The sequence below is a fragment of the Falco rusticolus genome, chromosome 5 (assembly GCF_015220075.1).
Source record: "Falco rusticolus isolate bFalRus1 chromosome 5, bFalRus1.pri, whole genome shotgun sequence".
NCBI classification, from domain to species: Eukaryota; Metazoa; Chordata; class Aves; order Falconiformes; family Falconidae; genus Falco; species Falco rusticolus.
This window is the reverse complement of record NC_051191.1, coordinates 36,161,840-36,182,133: the sequence shown is the minus strand read 5'-3', so window position 1 is coordinate 36,182,133 and position 20,294 is coordinate 36,161,840. Positions and strand designations below refer to the sequence as shown.

Below are 20,294 nucleotides of genomic sequence, written 5' to 3'. Positions count from 1 at the left end.
TCCATTTCTGGCATCGCATATGCTGGATGAATAAATAGCAAAAGTGGTTTAATCCGTACACACAGCCCACTCACCGGCAAGTGTGCGCTGAATGTGTTAATTGGAGCAGCAGGGAGAAAGCTCGGCAGCTGTTAAAAAATGACACATATACCCACTGGGCATTAGTGTATTCTAATCACTGCTAGATCTAAATATTAAAAGGCACTCCACAGACAGGTCTCCTATAGAGCTGGCCAGGCTATATTGCAATAGGCAAACAAAGGAAGCAACATCACAAGCGCACCATGATGATACTCATTTAAAATCCCAGCAGAGTTTTAAAAACTTGAAAAATAAGGTACAGCTGACTATCCTTTGTACAGGATGACAGGAGCAAAAAAGCCTGAAAAGGTGCTGGCTCTCTTCTCTTGCTGCGTGCCTGAATCCCACACACATTCCCTAAGATAAGGCTGGAATTTCATCCATGTTTCTGATGAAGTTTCCCTCCTGCACAAGAACAAAAGCAGTGGCTGCTTGAATCCTATCACATTGACATCCACCACAGGGGTTTTTTTGTAACTGTGCTCCAGCCAGCCAAGTGAGGTCTCTAGTCCAGCAGGACCTCTCCTGTCTGCTGGCACAAGTCGGGCATCAGTCAGTTGCCTCAGCCAAACCACATACTGAACATGGTCACCCGCACTCACGCTCGCAGGCGATACCATTTAGCACCCATGAGCCTGAGGAAGTCTGAGAGTCTTTCTGTAAAACAGATTTTACAGGGTCATCACCTGGAAAATGAAGAGCACGCAGAGGTGGGACTAGTTTCTGGTGATGCAGACATTTCAGTGAGTCATTATTCTGCAAAGAGCAAAGCAGGGCAGTGTTTTTAAAAACGTGAAAGTAGCAGCAAAGCGAAAGCCAGGATTGCAATTTATCATTGTTTCAAGAGAAGTATGCAGAGTCGGATCAGAACTGAGGTGGGATTTTCTAGTTTTGAAATACATAAAAGTTACTAGCAGAGATCAGCTAGACCTGCCATCAGAGTCCTAAACCAAACACACACAAAAAGCAGGCACTGGAATTCTTTCAGGCTTGTTCCAGCTTCCCAGGTGTTTTAAAACAATATTGTCACAAACCCACATCCATTTTATCCATAAAAACTCACACACCCCCCCGGATGCTCCTACCATGCTCCCCACAGGAATAAAGACTCATCCTCCTTGACCTTACCAGCCCCTGCTTTTCCACTGTGAAAATGCAGCTGCTGTTGCTGGCTGATGAACACCCTGAGGGCACTATCAGAATTATTTTTAGTGTAACTTCTATAAGAAGGTTGTGTTTTATTACAAGTCTGTTTTTATCACACAGCTTCCAACTTTCAGAGGGTAAAGACCTTAGAGGACTATTACAGGCATATTACCAAAAATAAAAAACGCCAATAAAACTTTTGATATGGATCTTTAAGAAGGGGTCACTGTGTGTTCTGAAGGTTTCAATTCACATATCTTTTCTGTGCTCTGCCAACAAGCAGCAAAAACATTACATTAGTACCATGAAACATGCAAACTAGACAGACTTAGCCTACAGCACAGGCAGCACTCTCTTTTCAGAGAGGAAAATGTTTTGATACTGTATTTGCTCCTGTAGAATACTCTACCTGACAGATGTGCAAAAAATTCCTTATTGGTGTCAGAAACATTCATCTTGAAGACAAGTCTTGCAGCCATCACCATTCCCTGAAGTTAAATTATAACATTAAATTAAAAAGTAGCTGTATAATTTTGAAAGAAGAAAATGTAAAAACTTCCTTGTTTTTAAACTGGTCTCTAAGTGAGAGCTGAAAACCACAATCGAGCAGACGTTTGGCTTTCATCAAGTAAATACATCCTTCTCCAGCACCTCTGTTGCTAAACATGCTGCTGCAGCAGAAGCTTCTGCTGGAGAAGCAGCTTCCCTGGTCCTCAGCGCACCTCAGGGAGGCTTCAGTCCTTTCCATAACAAGACCAACACAGCAAACAAGCAGACAAGGGAGCAACCAAATCATCTCAGCTAGCACAATAAACACCAGATGTAGTACACCAACTGCCTGACCATTTTCTAGAGAGAACTGACCTAAATCCGGGCAAATTTTGAGCTTTAGAAAGTGTGTCATTACCTTGCGCAATGGACCTTCCGTTCTCTTCACATGCTCATGAGGTGCATCACATGAACAGATGGCTAATGTAGTAAAGCAGGAAAAAATGCACTAAATGGTAGTACTGGTCAGTGTTCATGGTAATGGGTCCCACCTATCTTGTATGTAAAGCATGAAGGGGTTGAAGGGGAGCATGAGCACTCTTCAGATAAGCACAGGGTGTTCTTCACTGTATATCACCAACTACTACGGTCTACAAGGGCAGGCTCCATCTCCTGAACTGAAGGCGCAGAAGCACGCTCACAGTTTCTATCACAAAAGCATATAGTCTCACCAGCATGTAAATTATACAGCTGTTTCCTTTTGCATGAATGCAAACAGTAGAGACAAAGTTTCAGCTGTTTGGGGTTTTTTTGGGTTGTTGGTGGTTTTTTTTTTTGTTTGGGTTTTTTGTTTGGGGTTTTTTTTTGTTTTGGGGTTTTTTTTGTAACCTGGAGCAAGCTGAGCTTTTGACAGGATTTTCCCCACCCTGAAATATTACTGCATTCAGGACAATTCACAGAGAATTCCGGAAATACCTTAACTGAGGACAATGTTGTTATACATTAATAGGAGTCAGAATATTAAGTGTTTCACTACACCATAAATTTCTGAACAAAACATGTTTCATATGCATTACGTACTACCTCCACTGCTTTGCCGAGAACACTGGAGACATTCATTAGCTACTCATCATGCCATACCTGTAAATATTTTATCATAGTCCTACTTTCAAACATATAAGCAGAGAATTCAGTTTCACAAACACAGTTTACTGTAGTTAGAAAAAAACCCAAACCAAACAGCTAACTACTGCTTTCCCCACTGCTCAGGATTCACCCTTCTGCAGCTTCTTGTGGCAAACAGCTCATCCCTTCCGGGAAATGAAGATGGCTCTTTCAGCCTTCTGCTTGAAAAGGAATAAAAAAGCTGAAACTAATAGACATATATCACAGTTCCAGAAAAGCATATTGATTTTATGGGAGGAGCAGAGAAAGAAACAAACATTGGCTTTCAACTTTTTAAAACGTAAAACATCAAAGACGACAATGAGTTTCATCCCTTAATGACAAAGAGAATAGAATAATTATGCCTAGAGGGCGTAAAATTAGGTGTTGGTTGATATTCTGAAGCTCTCTCTGAACTAGAATTTTGAGAATTGATTTTCTGGTGTTATGATGCCACAACAGAAGTTGCAATCTAAATATGTCTCGAGCTCTTTGGCTCATCCTTTTCTCCATGAATACACCTACTGCAATCAAAGCAAGTGCTCTATTGCCATTTCCAAGGTGACTTCCTCAGAAGAAGCAAGGAATATCATGCTGTGTCTGGCATGATCTGCATAATAAAAATTTTGCCAAGTGACACCAATTAGATAATATTTACATTCTCCACTCTGATAACTGATTTGTATAAGTTAAGAAGAAGCCCCATCAAACTGGATCTGTCTCTCGTCAGTGACTTACTGGAAAAGAGTTCACAGCAGTAATAAAACAAATATACCATTAAGACACTGTTCTTTTCAAATAGTTGAGCTGAGGCATAAATGTTTTTGCAGCCATCGATAATTCTCTCAAAGACAGATCTCAGCATTTAAGCTTTAACTTGCCTTTGTACCCATTGGAAAGATTAGGTCTCTCATCATCATGTAAGATACTTGCATTTAACATTTTACTTGCACAAAATTAGCTATGCAGTTATCGAGGTAAACTTTCATGAGTGACACCTATTTTCTACAGCACTTTTTCCAGAAACTGGGCAAAGAAGTAGGAAAAACATTTTGCTATCCAAGGATAAGCCATTAAGGTAGTAAATATTTAACAAGGATTTCCATTTGAAGGGGCTTGGGTATCAGGTCTGGCTGAGCCCCATAGCAGCCCCCACAGCGAGCGCTGTGCTTGCGTTGGTAGCTGGAAAGGTGCTGATAACACACCAGTGGTTTGGCTGCTGCTGAGCAGCGCTGGCACAGCATCAGGGCTGGCTCTGCAACATCCCCCCTCACCATCACCAGCAGGCTGGGGGTGGGCAAGATCTCGGGAGGGGACATAGACAGGGCAGTTGAGCCAAACTGACCAAAAGGACATTCCATACCATATGACATCTGCTAGGTATAAAAGCTAAGACAGAGGAGGAAGAAGGGGAAGGCATTCATTATTTAGGACATTTGCCTTCAGGAGCAACCACTACACATACGGAAGCCCTGCTTCCCAGGAAGTGACCAAACATTGCCTGCCGATGTTTTCCTTCACTTCCACACATGCAACTTTTGCTGTTGCTTCATTAAACTGCCTTTATCTTGACCACAAGGTATTTTCATCTTATTTTCTCTCCCTCCTCCCCCTCCCCATTCTGCCAAGAAGGGGAGTGATAGAGCAGCTTGGTGGGCACCTGGCATCCTGCCAAGGTCAACCCACCACAGCTTGCAAACATTATGTTTTGAAACCAGAGCCTGTATACCAAGCAAGCCTCTCTAACACTTTGAATCATAATTACAGAATGGAACTGGCACCAATTAACAGTTCTAAGAGGTATTTTGCATCCTGTTCATCAGCATGCTTCAGTGTGTAAAAGAAAAATATTTTAGATGGAAGAACCCTCCCTGTGTCTCCCTCTGCTTCTCTGGGCAGTTCTGAAAAGCTTTCTGCTAGAGGAAGGAATGCTACCACCGGGAGGCAGCCATGGAAAAGAACACACGATGGCCGCCACAGAGACCTACCTGCTTCAGGTTACTTCCTTGGAAAAAAACCCACAAAATTATAAATGCACAATACAAAAATTAAGATGAATATAAACAGTTCTTGGAGGTTGGCTGAACAGAAAACATAGTTCTCTTTCCCTTTTCCCTCAAGCCCTAAACCACAAAGATACAGTAAAGCTCAAAAGGGAAGAACCGTTTCTTCTCTGTCTCTTTCAATCAAGGGATGTCTCTGATAATCTGCTGTCATTGTTTCTGGGGACCAGCAGTAATAGACAAAGGAACTACTCCCCTTATCCATCTTACAGTACCATCTTGCCTGACCTTCTGATTTTTCAAGAGCAGATGTTTGTTTACATGTCATAATTGCTCACGTTAAGGCTGCAATTTTCCACTCAAAATTTGCCCTAAATATCTTAGTGTAAAATGTGAGCTTATCAATTTGAAAATTACCAAATGCCTGTAATTTACAATCTGTTAAGCACTGTGAGATCATACAGTCCATAAATGCAGCAGCAGTGCTGTGTACAAAGACAACACTGTCTGTGAAGAAAAACTATCAGCCCGCCCCCCCCCCCCCCCCCCCCTCCACCCCCAGGTACCACTGTACCACCTGAAAGCCCTCTGAAGCAAGCTCCTGAACTCAAGTTCTCTGCTTTTCCTAAAGATGCCTGGAGAGACCATCAAAAGCATGGGACATACTAAATATTACACTGCACATGTCTCTCATTTGACAACAGAGGAGAAAAAAGAAAAAAAACCCCACAAACTAGTGCGCCATCTCTGGAATAGTGCTGCATGAGAACTGCATAGTGATAAAATACTGGTCATTCACTACTATTATTTTAAAGATCGGATACTTCTCATATACTGTTAAATTATTAGTTTGCTCTAATTTTGATGTATTACACTCAGTTTCACAAGTCATTCTCACATTCTTGTTAATTGCTGCTCACTTTATGATCATAGACTATCATTTCCCTCTGCTCCTGAATTAAAGAATGCAAGACTTCAGAGCTAGAGTTCAGCTTTTCTGTCACCTAGTTCTAAATTAAATAGTAACTCTTCTTTTTTTTTTTTTTTTTTTTTTTGTAAGTGAACCACCACATTTTCAAGAGAAACCTGCAACCCTGCAACTGCCAGCAAATCCTTGCGGGAGTTCTTTATTGTATTTTATCATATACATATTATTTCATATTAATATCCCAATGGTTTTGCTTTTTGCAGCATTTTCTCACATAGAAGTGTGCACATAAAACCATGAATGCCAACACAGTGAATGAGGATAAAGTAGAACACAAAGGATAGAGGAAGAGGCTAAATTCATTTAGAGAGAACTGGGGAGCTGCTTGTGAGTTTTAATACAAGAACACTGCCTCTCATATATGGAGGATGCTGAGAAATCTTTGTAGCACTGTTTTGAAAGGGTCACTTGTCAAGTTGAATTTCATGCAGAATGTATGCTTCAGGGAAAAGAAGCTTTTTGCCTTTTTTTTTTTTTTTTTTTTTGTATGCAGTTTGCATACATTCTATTTTTCTTCTTCTTTTTCCAAGCCTATTTGGCTTTAAATAAGTGAGTAATTAGAATACACGCGTATGCAGAAACAAATGTTAGCTTGACCACCCCCAAGGAAATATAGCTTAGGTAAAATTAAGTACAAAAAACGGTTTGAGTTTGCTTAATATTGTGTGACACCAATAATCATTCTACAAGAAAAGCTAACCAGAGTACTACTCTAACCATATTTAAAACCCCTCAAGGGCTGAAGCAGTAGATTGATACTTTAAAAATACTAAAACTAGAACATAATTCTTTGAGAAGTCTGAATTAAAGGTGTTTCCATCTTTCTAAAGAAACATAGCAAATGGCTAGAGGGAATTCTACCAAGATTTTGCATACTGTGTCTGTTTTATGCACAAAGTATATCTCAAATCAATGATGAAATACATATGGAGAAGTAGTTTGGAATATGAATATGGTTTTTTCTCCTCATTGAGTAAAAAACATTACATTTCAAGTCTTCAAAAATGGCATATTTCAATTCTAACTATAATTAAAATGTAAGTAGAGCACTAGAAAAAATAATAATTAATTAAATTACAGCTCACTAGAACAAAAATACCTAGCAAAGACATTAAATGAAGTTCTCACACAAAAGCATCCAAATATTTTCTTAGGCTGCATACCCTAGACTACAGGAGCTATATGGTGCCATCACACAAGGCTGAGGTATGTGGGATTTCACAGTTAATTGACAGTGGCAGACCTGAACATGAAGTGTGAAATTTAAGGTAGGCTACAGGAGAATCCATCACTGAATATCTCTTTGCATGTAGAAGCTGACGCGAGAGACTTTTTAATATGTGACATTAAATGGATTTAGTTTCTTTTACCTCATGGGATTAGCAAAAATGGTTGTGGAAAAGCTTCCTGGCTCATCCTCCCACAGATACATCCTTATCCTACTCACTGAGGCTCTTCCACCATCTCCATGGCCACAGTCTCACTGAGCTCTAAGTACACACACATACATATTCCCATAGATTATCCCACCCTATTTCCATGGGCGTAAAGAAGTTTCATCTTAAAACACAAGACCAGTATGACAGGGAATACTAGAAAGAAGCAGCCTCCACGTGCCATTTCAGATAAATCCTCTTCTCTACCCATCTTCTGCCCGATATCAATTCTCTGTATCAAGGATATCACATGAAAGATTTAGATCTACAAACTCTTTGGTGCAGAGGAATGTCTGTACTCCCCAGCAGCCCCATAATGGGTGTTCTACCTCTATTGCTAATACTTAGTAAGAGTAACTATTCGGAAGCAGTGAAAGCCTTGTTATGTTTCAGTATTGAAAACATCCACTAGTCATGTACTGTGCATTTCTCTGATCAAAAGACATTGCAACAAAAAAAGTTTTGCTACTTGTTTAATAAATTGAATGAGCAGTTAGAAGTAATACAGGATGGGCAACAGGAAAGAAATCTGACAGGGAAGACTGCAACTAGGAAACTGGAGCAATGAAAAAGCCCCTCTGGGAAAAAACACATGCATCCAGAAAGTGATTTGTATCCTGAGCCTCATGTGTTTTATCAGGGTCAAAATATGGTGAATACAAACAAAGATTTTATTGCAGGTGAGCTCTGACAAGAAGAAAATTCCACTCAACAGTCAAGAAGAGACAACTACAGACAAATTCTCCATTATGATCACATGAATTTACAATTAAAGACTATGTAAATATATATGCAAATTAAACCATCCATCTGGAGCCCACAGCCCTAGAGGCACAGGCCAACATGATGGCAATGAAGAATCCAGTTTTTCAGATGGATTAACCCTTCTCCTTCTCTCTAAATACCCACCACATGCAGCTGTTCCCTTTTTCTTTTTAAATCCTGAGTTTTAAGTAACTCCTGTTGTCCTTGCACAGTCCGAATCCTACGAAGCATACCAAGAACACAGACTTGAAAGGCAAAAGGACAACTTCACATGTAACCTCACATTAATGAGGCCCAAGTATTACATGTCCACAGAACTGAAGGATCACAGTTCCATCCACAGGCTCTCAGTACAATAGCAAGGCCCATTGAACATTAGTGTGGTACTTCATCTCCCTCACGCCAAACAGCAGTTTGGGAAATGAGAGCTGCTGACATCTCTTTATGAATGAGGTTTGACTTCCCTTCTGTCCCCATCCCAAGGGCACAGACGAGGTTTTGCAGTTCAGATTGTAATTTTCTTCCTAGCGCAAGTCCACTTTCTTCCACCCAGGAAAAAACACAGAAAATCTGGTTTACGCTGTTGCTAAGAGGTTAACAAAGAAAATTAGACAAAGCAAATACACAGACTTCCAAATCATCTGCTCCGTTTTCCTCCATGAGAGCAGTGTTGCTCGTGTTGAATGTTACCAGGCAAATCACAGGGGAAAAAAATGCCTTACATCCTGGGCTTGTGACACTCATCCACTTTTGCCATGAGTGTTGACATTTCCTGCTGGAAATCCACTCCCACAATACAGCTTTGCCATACGAAATTGCGGGACAAAAGATAAAGCGATCGTTTGTTCAATGTTGCACCCTTCACAGGGTAATGATGCAGGGTAGAACAAATACTTCTATTTCTGTTTGTAAAAGACTATGAGATCATTGACTTTAGCACACACTCCAGAAGTGATGGGATTTTTGAGATTTCTTTTCTTTGAAAGTTAATAGTTCCCAAACAAAAGATTACTTGAAACTTACATTCTGTGGCACTTAGCAGGGACAAAATAGACTAATTTTTCAAACTCCTGTTTGATGATGCTTTGTGCTTCAGGATTTACTTCATTCCTCTCTGGTGGCCCTCCTCGTCATTGGTAAATATAAAGGCTTGTCAAAGTGTTCTCAGGAAGTCATCCCTAACGCATCCACTTTAACACACTTTGACACACATTTTCATTACGTCACTTTCTTCCCCATTCTCTTCAACCATACCCACATCTTCAGGCGTTGTTTCTTTCTCCTTCTACAGGTTATGTTCCAGGAATCTGCTACTGCAGCTACTGGAGTTTTTGCACCCTATGATGTATTTGGACATCTGAATAAAAAAATATGCATATCAAGAAACACATAGCATTCCCCTTTGTTAATTACAAAAGCCGCAGAAGATTAACACGCTGCTCAAAGAGCAAGCATTGTATTTCCTAACACATACATGAAGTGGCAGAGTTTGCAATTAATCGCTTCAAGATTCAAGAGACCAAGATACCCTTAAGACTTCAGTTTTTGCCAACACTAACCAAATAATACAAGAAGAAAATAAGGAAGTTTTACACCAGACCAGGTAAGTTATTATCATTCAGTTTACAAAACTGACACAGCTAACTTCACCATCCTTTAGAGTTTGAAACTAATTGCACATCCCCCAGTTGCAAAGCACTTTCTTTTAGATGCTCGGTATGTATCTATAAACAATAGTTCTAAAAGATGAAAATTCAGACTGGATGTGTATTTTACAAACTGAGTTGTTCATTAATGGTATTTTGATTACTCAACCAATAAAATTTTGCCCAGAAGCACTAAAGAAACTTTGTAGACGTTCATGCATTCTCCCTGGTTTTATACCATATTGTGCAGAGTATCACATGGTATTGACTCACATTTAAGATTCTTTAATAAACTATTTTGGAATTTTCAATTATTTTTTCTCCTTAAAAAAAACCCCACAAAACCACAACACCTTAGGTCTGCATTTAACCTCTTTAAAAAAAAAAAAAAAAGTGTTTCAGGTATTTACAATTTAACATCCTACTCTCTACTCTTGGAATTGGCTCACCTGTAAATTATTCCATGCACTACCTATTCAGGTGGAGATCAGAGCCTTTTTGTATATCTGTAATATAGAATCTCAATCTACAAGAGTTTAACCTCCCACACCATCCCACTGAGCTGAACACGATGCCCAGTGGTAGTGAGCATTACGATAATGAGCAGTTCCTGCACGAGATGCTCACAGCTGCACTGAGATTGCCACATCCTAAGTTCACATACAGTCAAGCCACAAGTTTTGTTTTGCTTAAGAAAAACATAACTGAAATAAAAATAATCTCACACTCATTTAAAGATGGAAAAAAGTGAACTTTTTTGTTGGATGTAAAGATCACATTCTGGAGGTTGAGGGTGATAGCTTGACATATCATTTTCCAAGAAGTCTAAACAACCACAATAAATTTACAAACATAGACATGCCGCACTGTTAAATTTCATTTCACGCTCAGTAAGCAAATATTACCAAACTGTAAGTACTGTCACCCTCTGTCTTTTTAGTTAGAAATCTTGTAACCAATAAAGGTTTGACCTTGAAATATTTCACAGATGGATGAAGTCACTTAATTTGCTAGTCACTTTGTCACAGATTTTGCAGAACTGTGAAGTTAGGCCACATTTACTCTAATTTCATTTCATGATAACTTTACAAACTGTATAATCCGTAAGAGTCACTAAAAGTGCATTAATGAATTGTGTGTCTGAACTGTCATGAAAAAAATCAGGTTTGAAATTAAAAATGCTGAGATAATACCGAAGCTGAAAATAATTCTTTTTTACATTTAGTACTCCTAGAGTTATTTTCACTGCCAAAGCATAAAAAGTAAACCCACACAATATTTTTGTGGAGATTTTAATACATTAACAAAACTACTAGAAGTTTTCTTTTGATGAAACAAGTGGAGATATATGGCCTTGTGCAAAGGGATGACTGTTACCGGACACAGATGTAAAAGTCTGTTAATCAGGTTTTTTAACATGGGCTGAGCCTACAGTGATGTGTATTTTAAAGGGAAAATTAATGGAAAAATTCCAGTGCCGTTTACTCAAGGGATAGCTATTTTCTGATACTCCCATGCATTTAATATACTACAGAGTTACTATACAAAACAAATAAGCAAATATATACAACTGCTACCTTTTTAATGATTTAGTTAGCTAAAAAAATGCTGTTCAGTTACAAGACATAGCTCATTACCACATCAAATCTCACTGAATACATTAAATCACATTTTTTCCAAAGAATAAAAATTCATTTCAGTCTAATTGCCAAATAAGAAGACTAATTGCATAAGAACTGCAAAACTCTGAAAAGGACTTAGGATCTCTAATGGGTTGTAAACTAATGTAAACAAACAAGGAAGTTGAAAAATAAGCATTTTGTGTCTTCCAAGAAAGAAGAAAACAAAGAGGAAACAAAATTTAATTTGAAGTACCGCTTGGTTACTCCTAAGCATGTTATTTGTGTCCCAAATGAACCCCTTCTGAAAGGGGACCGCCTCCATCCCACCAACATATACCCCAATAACTGACTCCCCACAGGGCATACAGGTTCCCTGAAATCAGAAAGACTCTTCAGAGAATAAAACCAAGGTCCATCCTGCCCAAGTCTAGAAACAGTCTCTCTCACACTTTCTTTCCCTCCTGCCTCTATTGTCATGTACAGAAGCCTGTTCAAACTGAGTAAGACCACTGCACAGCACATTGACCCATACTACCTTTTATTCCCACAGTCACGGCTTCCATCTAAGTTGTCCATGGTTTGATTTTAGACATATAATGGAAAATATTTGGACCAGACTCACTCTTGGTCAGTTATGTTCACATTTTTTTTATTTTGGTTACTGTTACCTTTAAAAACGAGTTCTCTGAACACTGTCATTTACTGAGGCCAATGGGAAAAAAACTTCCATTGACTTTCCAGGAGTTCTTTTGTCACATCCTGAATTTAAGCTTTAGGGGCTACTTTACAATAACCTAATGGGGGAAGACCCTTCTCTTTTGCTGCTTATTTCCTTGATGTCATCCACTGTTACTCACAAGTGCAGGGTCCAAACTCTGACAGCTGGCAGGCAATGGCAAAAACAAAGCCTGCAAGAGCTGGGGGAGAAAACACACTTGCAGATCTGGCCTTAAAAAATGAAGGCTCTTTAATACAGAGTATCTGTGCTACAGAAGGAACGACTGTTACAGTGCCAATTCTTTTGTAAAAAAAAAACAGGAATGGAAGAATTTCTGTCACTAATTTTGGAAAAAGACTAACCATCTGGTTTAGGAAAACTAGTCTATACCCTTTTAATAGTATGTAGACTAGTTGGGCTAAAATCAAGTCCTATACTAATGCATGCATTAATGATTTATGAGCATTTACGTCTCTTATTTTACCTAGTATACTTAACACCTCTTAAGGAAAAGTTATAAGTGAATCACATTTATGTTTATGAAATGAATATTTACATTTGATTTAATAAAATGGGTCCTCTCTGCCAGTGTAACCAGTTTTCCCAGGATCCCTTCTGATACCACATCCAAGAGGTGAAAGGGAAAACATGACGCTGAATATTGGTGGCATTTTTTCTGAAAACCACACTGCTGAAGGCATCACATGCCTACTAATATTCGATAAGCTGCTTTAACACCAGCTCCTGCACTTAAGTAAATGAGCATTTCAACTTGTAGTTCAAGTACAAGGTTTAAAGCATACAAAATTTAGGAGAAGAGCTTAAAAAAAGTGATGTAAAGACATTCTTCAAGTCAAAAAGCAAAATCCAAATAAAGCCAGACCATTCCCTACTAACTCTCTGCATTTACCCTCCCCCCTATTTTTCCTACTTCTACAATATTTTGGAGTCCTAGATTGGCAGTATTGTTCAGTTCATCAAGTAACTGTCTTGAGTTCAGAGTCCTTCAATCTTTGTGCAATGAGAGGCTAACCTATAGAGTGGGCTACCATTCCAAATAATCCATATTTCTAAACCAGGAGCAGGGGGAATGGCACGACACACACTCCACAAGAAAACCAAAATACACACCCATTCACAAAATACAAGGTGAAAAAACATTCCTTATTTCTGTGAGAAATCAGCTCAGAACTGAGGCATCAGAGCTGGACTATGCTTTCCATACTGGGCAGACAACCAGTGACTTCAAGCTAAGCATCACAGCGATTCATGGAGTCACAATATGTACCAGCACCTTGAAACCATGCAATGGAGCATACAGCTGAACTACTGCCTCATCCCACCAGCTCCTTTCCGTTTCTGACGCATCCACCTGGTTTTGCCCCTAGATGGGCCACCTGAGCTCAAAGGGCCAAATATCACAGTGTCACCAACATCAGCAGTTATACAGAGACTGACAATTATTGAAACATTTTCAAGAGGTTTTTTTACACTCTCGACAAGTCAGGAGGTAGTCAATGTTCCAGCAAATGAAGTCACAGTATTTGAAACAAATTAAACTGTCAGTACAGAGTCGCAGGGGGTTGTCTAGAAAAGGGGTTATGCTAATGCTTGTGTACACGTGCTTAAAAATTTACGCAGAACAATGTTTAAATTATGGTAATGGCCTGCCTGCAAGTGAAAAAAATGCAGTATTCAAGACACATGCAGGCCTTCTTCCAAGCTCATGTGTATTTATTTTTAACAGGCATATCAACATCCATTAAGCACAAAGAGAATTAATTTATTTTGCCCAGTCACAATTATGGTTAATATGACTCTAGCATTAATTAACACTTCCATTAATTTAAAACTGGACCTAAAACTAAGGACCAGTCATTTGTGCTCATTAAGAGTCCATGGCACCTTCATGTAAGACAAGTGGCTACTGCTAACGTCCTGGAAAAAATCTCAGCAACTGCTGGTAATTCCACTACATTGGCATGAAGTAGATTTTCCTCACTATTTCAACTAGAGAAGCTATGGCTTGCGTTGTAGTTATTCAACAGTCCCAAACACATTAGTTGTCACCTTTGAGAACTCATGGAAATGCGAGACAACTAGAAAAGGTCAACTTCAGTCTTTAAAAAACAGAGGGGGCGAGGGAGGGGGCAGGGAGGGGAAGATCTTCATACATACAGCTGGCAGTAAAGTTTCATTCAAGAAATTACTGGAATTAAAAAATGAAACAGAACAGTTTGAAGGCACCTGGAAGAAAAGCAAACAAACAAAACACACCCAAACAGCCAAACCAGATTTCTCATTATTAAATTACGTCAAATCATCAGCAAGACAGCAAACCATGTAGTCAAAGAGAACACAATAGATGTTATGTGCACTAACTAAATATTCTCACAAGTATGTAATATATGTCACTCACTTAAAGAAAGTCTGCTTATCTCAGGGTGAATGCAAAACTGATTGGAAAGCTATACTAAGTCCAAACAGAAAAGCAAATAATTTGGAACTTTTTTGATCCACTGCTGTTCAATATTTTACTTTCAATATATTATATATATTACATTTTTCATATGCAGTTTCAGCAGTTACCTATCAAGGTCATGAATAAATACTAAGACATCACCAATCTTGGACCAACTGTAAACACTCTGGATAAGCAGGTTAGAATATAAAATAAACAGACTGAAGTTATTATCTGAAACAACACGCCTCTCAATAGAGAGAAATGCAAGACACTCCAATAAGCAGGAATATCCAGCAATATAAACTGAGAATGAAGAACAAGTGATTATGTAGATATTAACCTGAAAAACATCTGGGGACCACGGTCATTCATTAGTTGAACCCAGCTCTCTAACATCCACTATTTGAGAACTAGTCATACATACAGATATATTTAATAGGATTATAGCAGACTCAAAGTTATTTTTCTGCTCTCTTCTACACTGGTAGGGTCTCAACTGGATGTTTCTGTCCACAGTTAAGGTGCTACAGTTCCAAAAATAAAAGTGCGCATGGATTAAAGATCTGTGAAATTTAATCTGAAGAAGAAACAAAAAAGAAAGCAGAGAAGACTGAAGTAGAAACAGAATAAACAGTACAGAAATGTCAAAGACCAGAAAGAAAGAAAACCTATTTTACATTATCTAGAGAGATATCTGGAAGATTCAGGTGGAATATAATGTAAAATATTCAGTAGATTACAGGCAGTGAAGCATGGGATGGTCTGCCAGAAACCCCAAGAAATTCAGCTAAAGCAAGCGCCAAGACCTACAGCTGAGATGGAATAATCCCACTCAACAGCCCAGGCCTCAACTGGAAAGGAAAGCAGCTCTACAGAAAAGGCCTGGGGGGTCCTGGTAGACAACACATTGAACCTTAGCCTGCAGTGCATCCTTATAGAAATGAATACTGGGCTGAATCTGTAAAAGCATAAGCAACAGATAGAGTGAAGGGATTGTACTCCATAATTCAGCGCTCGTGAGACTGCATCTGCAGCATTTTGTTCCGTTTGGGGCTTCCCAGTAGAGAAAAAGACATATCAAAGCCAGTTTGGCAGAGGGCCACCACAACGATCAAGGGCTAGAGCACGCAACGGATGGAGAGAGGTTGAGGGGGTGAGTTTGTTTAGTTTCTAATCTTTAAGAAAAAGATTAGGGGAGAATCAAAGCGCTGTTTTCAAGATTATGGAGAAGAGAGAGTCAGGCTCTTCTCTGAGGTTCACTGTGGAAAGACAAAATGCAACAGAGAACTTGCAGAAAGAGGAACTCCAATTATTCCAATTGAATAGAAGGGAGGCAAAAACTCGCAGGGGGTAAAACATCAGAGCATATTGCTCAGCGAAGACTTACCACACTGTGGGTTATTCAACATTCAGCTGAACATGGGCCCTGAGCAACCTGACCCAGCTTCGAAGGTGGCCGTGCCTTGAACAGCGGGCTGGACCAGGCGACCTCCAGAAGTTCCTTGCTACCTAAATTATTCTATTATTCTTTGTGATACAGTGTCTGTGAGGAATGACAAAGAGAGTGCCTTCGGCTAGGAGACCAACTGTACAATCTCCAGAGGTTCATTCCAGCTTTTTTTTCCTGCAATCCCAAAGACTGAAAGGCACTAATAAATCTTCAGACAGAATACGTGTTTTCTCCTCCTTCCATGAACAGTGCCTCATTTATTTTCTCTAACAGGTTATAACCATAAATAAATGTACAATATTACATGCTTCGAAATTTAATACAGATAAACTAAAAAATTAATTTTACATACCGAATTGCATGCAAAACAAAGCAGGGGGAAAAATTACAGTGGAGAAAGTTATCATAGTCAGCATATAAAATAACATTTTCAAGTACTTTCTTATCCCCTCTGCAATTCCCAGAGAGGCTCACAGGCACTTTGCTGACAGCCAAAGCTGGAACCTCCGCTGAGCACCAGGCTGACAGTGTGTAGTGACAGAGGAATATACAGTGCACAATCATTGCAAGTAACTTTAAAAGCCCTTTTTAAACTGTTCAAGGCCTTCGCAGCACAAAAGACAAAGGCAGATTGGTTATGTCACATAGGGAATTTACCTGTGGATCTTCCAAAAATATTCAAGGAGGGAACAAAAATCCTTCAGCTGATCACCTATAAGCTTTCTAAAATTAATTTCACCCTGGAAGTATGATCATACAGCTCTATTTTCTGTATCTCACAGGGTCTAGTGGCCACTGGTGATGTATACAGTCCCTGCAGGAGAACTAAACCTTAAGCTGATACCCTTCTAATAAAAGAACTAAAGATATTAAAGTCAGAAAAATTTGTAACATCCTCTCTCATACCTGGATATCACTTTAAATGTTCAGAGGCAAAATAAAAACGCTTCTTTAAACTTGAGACAAACACTGATTCCCTTTAAGATGCAGATATTGTGCTTTGTCCTTGCTATAAATCTGTTAATATGTCATCAAAAAAATTGAAAAGATCTTGCAACTGCTTACATTAATCCATTAGTAGCAGGAGAGGCTGCAGTAATACCGATTACTTAATGTGACTGATTTTGTCAGCTTAAAAGAATAAATATTGCTTGCACAACCAAGATCCATAGTTTTTGTCATATTTTGTGTAAGAAAAACCACATGACAACCAGGTGAAATATTGGCCAGCAGACTTTTTTTCCCATAACTTTAAAAAAAGGGGGTATTCCCTTTTGTCCAACTACACCTGTAAAAGTATTTCAACATTAAGTTCAATTTATACTAAATATTCCAGCACAGTTCCCAAACTCTGTGAAAAAAACTCTTTAGATGTACCTTATAGTCAGGCAAAAAAAAAAAAAACAAACCCAAGAAAAAACCCAAACCAAAAACAAAAGAAAAAAACCCACAGATGCACCTCATAGTCAGGAAAAAAACAAAACACAACAACAACAAAACAAAAAAAAAAAGGAAAAACCTAGCTTATTTTCATATATGCAAAACACAATAGAATGCTCACGCTGAGAAGCCTGAAAAATATATCAGCCTGCCTATAAACATATATGTATCTCTTTTTACAGTAATTATGATTATTTTTAGTGATTCATCTATGTAAAATATGCATATATACATATTACCTGCAGAGAATAAAGGCAGAAATTAGTATGGTCCTTAAACTTGGAAGTCTGTATACATAACTCAAATGAAACTAACAATTCTGCTACAATTAAGCAAATATATATGCCTATATACTTGATAACCTATGTACGTATATCTACAGACACGCACACAGAGACCTTTGATTGAAATATGAAATCTCTATTTTAAAAGCTTAAGATTTGTAAGATTTTTATAGTTGCATACTTATCTGAGATTAACTTTTCTTACTTCCACCACGGTAAAAATTAGCCTTTGTAAAACATGTTGTTACCTAGGAAACCAGAACAAATGCATGTGCAATATGAATAAAAATTCAAAAGCCTTGGATGAAATTATATATACTAAAAATGAGTCATTTTTCTCTCACTTCCCTACGTCTGAGCCAAAGATTTCATCTTTACTATAAACAATAGATTCAAGACCTCATTAATAATTTTAATGGTAAAAAAAAAAAAGCCTTAACCCTCCTAAATAATAGGGGGAAAAGTATTTTATTATTGAATATTTATTATACCTTTTACAGCAATCATTACCAAAGTTTTACTCTTCCAAACCATCTGGCATCCTGTTACAAAAATTTTAAACGACCAGTACAAGGGATCAACATGACCCTCAGAAGTTCACAGGAAGCAAAATAAATTCCCAACATGACAAATTGAGAGAAATACCAAGATGTTTGGCAGGGGATCTCTCTAGCGTGAATGGTTACCTACAAGAAAAGGAATTTTTTACAAGGGAAACCTACTATTTGCAGGTGTAAAGTTCCAGAGGTGTTTTTCTTTGCTATAGATCTTCGGTGAGAAGCAGAAATTGTCACAACATTTTTGTGCGCTATCTGAACATGACATTTAGTTACTGACAGAACAACACATACAGTCACGCAGCAGTCTTTGTCAGTAATGATACTTCTCACATAAATGTTTGTTGCTGTTTTGTTTGGGGTTTTTAGATTTTAGACATTCATAAGCTGTTGTGCATCTAACAAAAAGAAAACCTCATTTTTAATGCTGTTCATTCTAATGAAATCAGTTTGCTTTCCAGAATATAGCAAATGAGTAATGCCAATGACTTCTTTAATTTTTAAAGTATATTCCTTAGCAAACAAGAAACTTGATAATTGCCACTGGAAAAATTAGTGTAACCTGATCCCATAAAACACAGTATTTAAGAGACATGCAAGAGAGGATATTCTTATGCACTGACTTAGGAAAGGGATTAAGTTAATACCACTTCTCTTCCGAACACTGTGTTTAACACACTTCAATTATACATCTTTGTTAATTTATTAGTTCTCATGTCTGGCCTAAATTCATTACTAGACCTGGAGAGGTATGAAAACAGTAGTAGAATTACATTAATAGCTGTAAAACTTACGTGGATTACTTACACATAGAAAATTTCAAGAAACTGCCCAGACTACTAACTAGATATTCTAAGGGTAAAACCAGAAGTGTCAGACAGAGGTACTTTGTGGTGAGCTCTGCATTGCAGAGGTAGGAAACAGATCAGAGGGTTTGTTGTTCTCATTTCGCAAACATAAGAATCTTGATCCATCAGTTTTTATATTCTGTAGTGCTATTCTAATGACTTCAAACACTTGCAAGTTCAAAATCATTAAATAGTATATTTTAAACAACCCAGAAAGTATCGAGTTCTTTTGAATGAAAAATAATAAAAAGGCTCTGAATAACATCAAAACAAATGCTTACCCATTCAGTGTATTCAAAAGGCAAGAAAAACTTAAAAGCTAACTGAGAGGTAGAAAAATAAAGCATTGAAAGTTAACCCTACTAATTACAAACATACTCAAATATAAACATTAACCACATGTGTTGGAAGACATGTTTTTGTCATGTTTAGAAACAATTATTTGAATTGTCATAGTCTCTGGTTGCCTTTCTAGTCACCATTCCAATAATTTTGTTTAACATTTCATACATGAAATCTGTGCTTTCTCATGTGCTGTTCATCCCACTTGTCTTTCGCTTGACTACAGATGACCTCTCGCAGTCTTGCCTTTCTTCTTTCTCCCTTTCAATTCTCCAGGCTCTCTCGGCCATCCTTATCTTTTCCTCATCCTTCAACAATCTTTCTTCCCTTCTAAACTCAGTTTTACTCTTGTAGTTGCCCATACTGTTTTCAGTGACTGTATAGCCCACTGCTCTTCTCTCCCACAGAGAAGTTAAACATGCCGGCAGAAACACAGCAGGAACTGAGAAGAGCTGCTGAACATCTCGTCTTGCCTCTGCGCAAGAAACAAGCTGAAGGCGCTTCCAGCCAAATGGCATTTCAGCCACCTCCTGCCCTTCCTCCCTGCTCATTTCACCCCCATCTCTCTCTCTGTTGTGCTGCTGCCTCCCTGTACTCTCCACCGCCTCCAATTTCTACTTTCTACCATGCCACACTTTTCCTCTAGCCCCGGTACTCAGATTTTGCATGTATACACACACGTCTATGTATTGACATAAATCTTTATCAAAAGATAAAGCTGCTGCCTTTCCTTATTACCTTAACTTTATGTCTGCATTTTTTTTCTCAAGAAGACTCATAGTAGATCATACTCAAAAAGCACAAACTACGCTTACATTCCTTATAAACTAGTCAAATGTACACAGCCAGAC

General features: G+C 38.4%; 1 protein-coding gene across 1 annotated transcript in view; it reads right to left on the bottom strand.

Moving 5' to 3' along the window:
* Window positions 1–20,294, bottom strand: part of GRIP1 (glutamate receptor interacting protein 1) — a 330,769-nt gene that overhangs the window by 233,800 nt on the left and 76,675 nt on the right. The gene's annotated exons all lie outside the window — the stretch shown is intronic.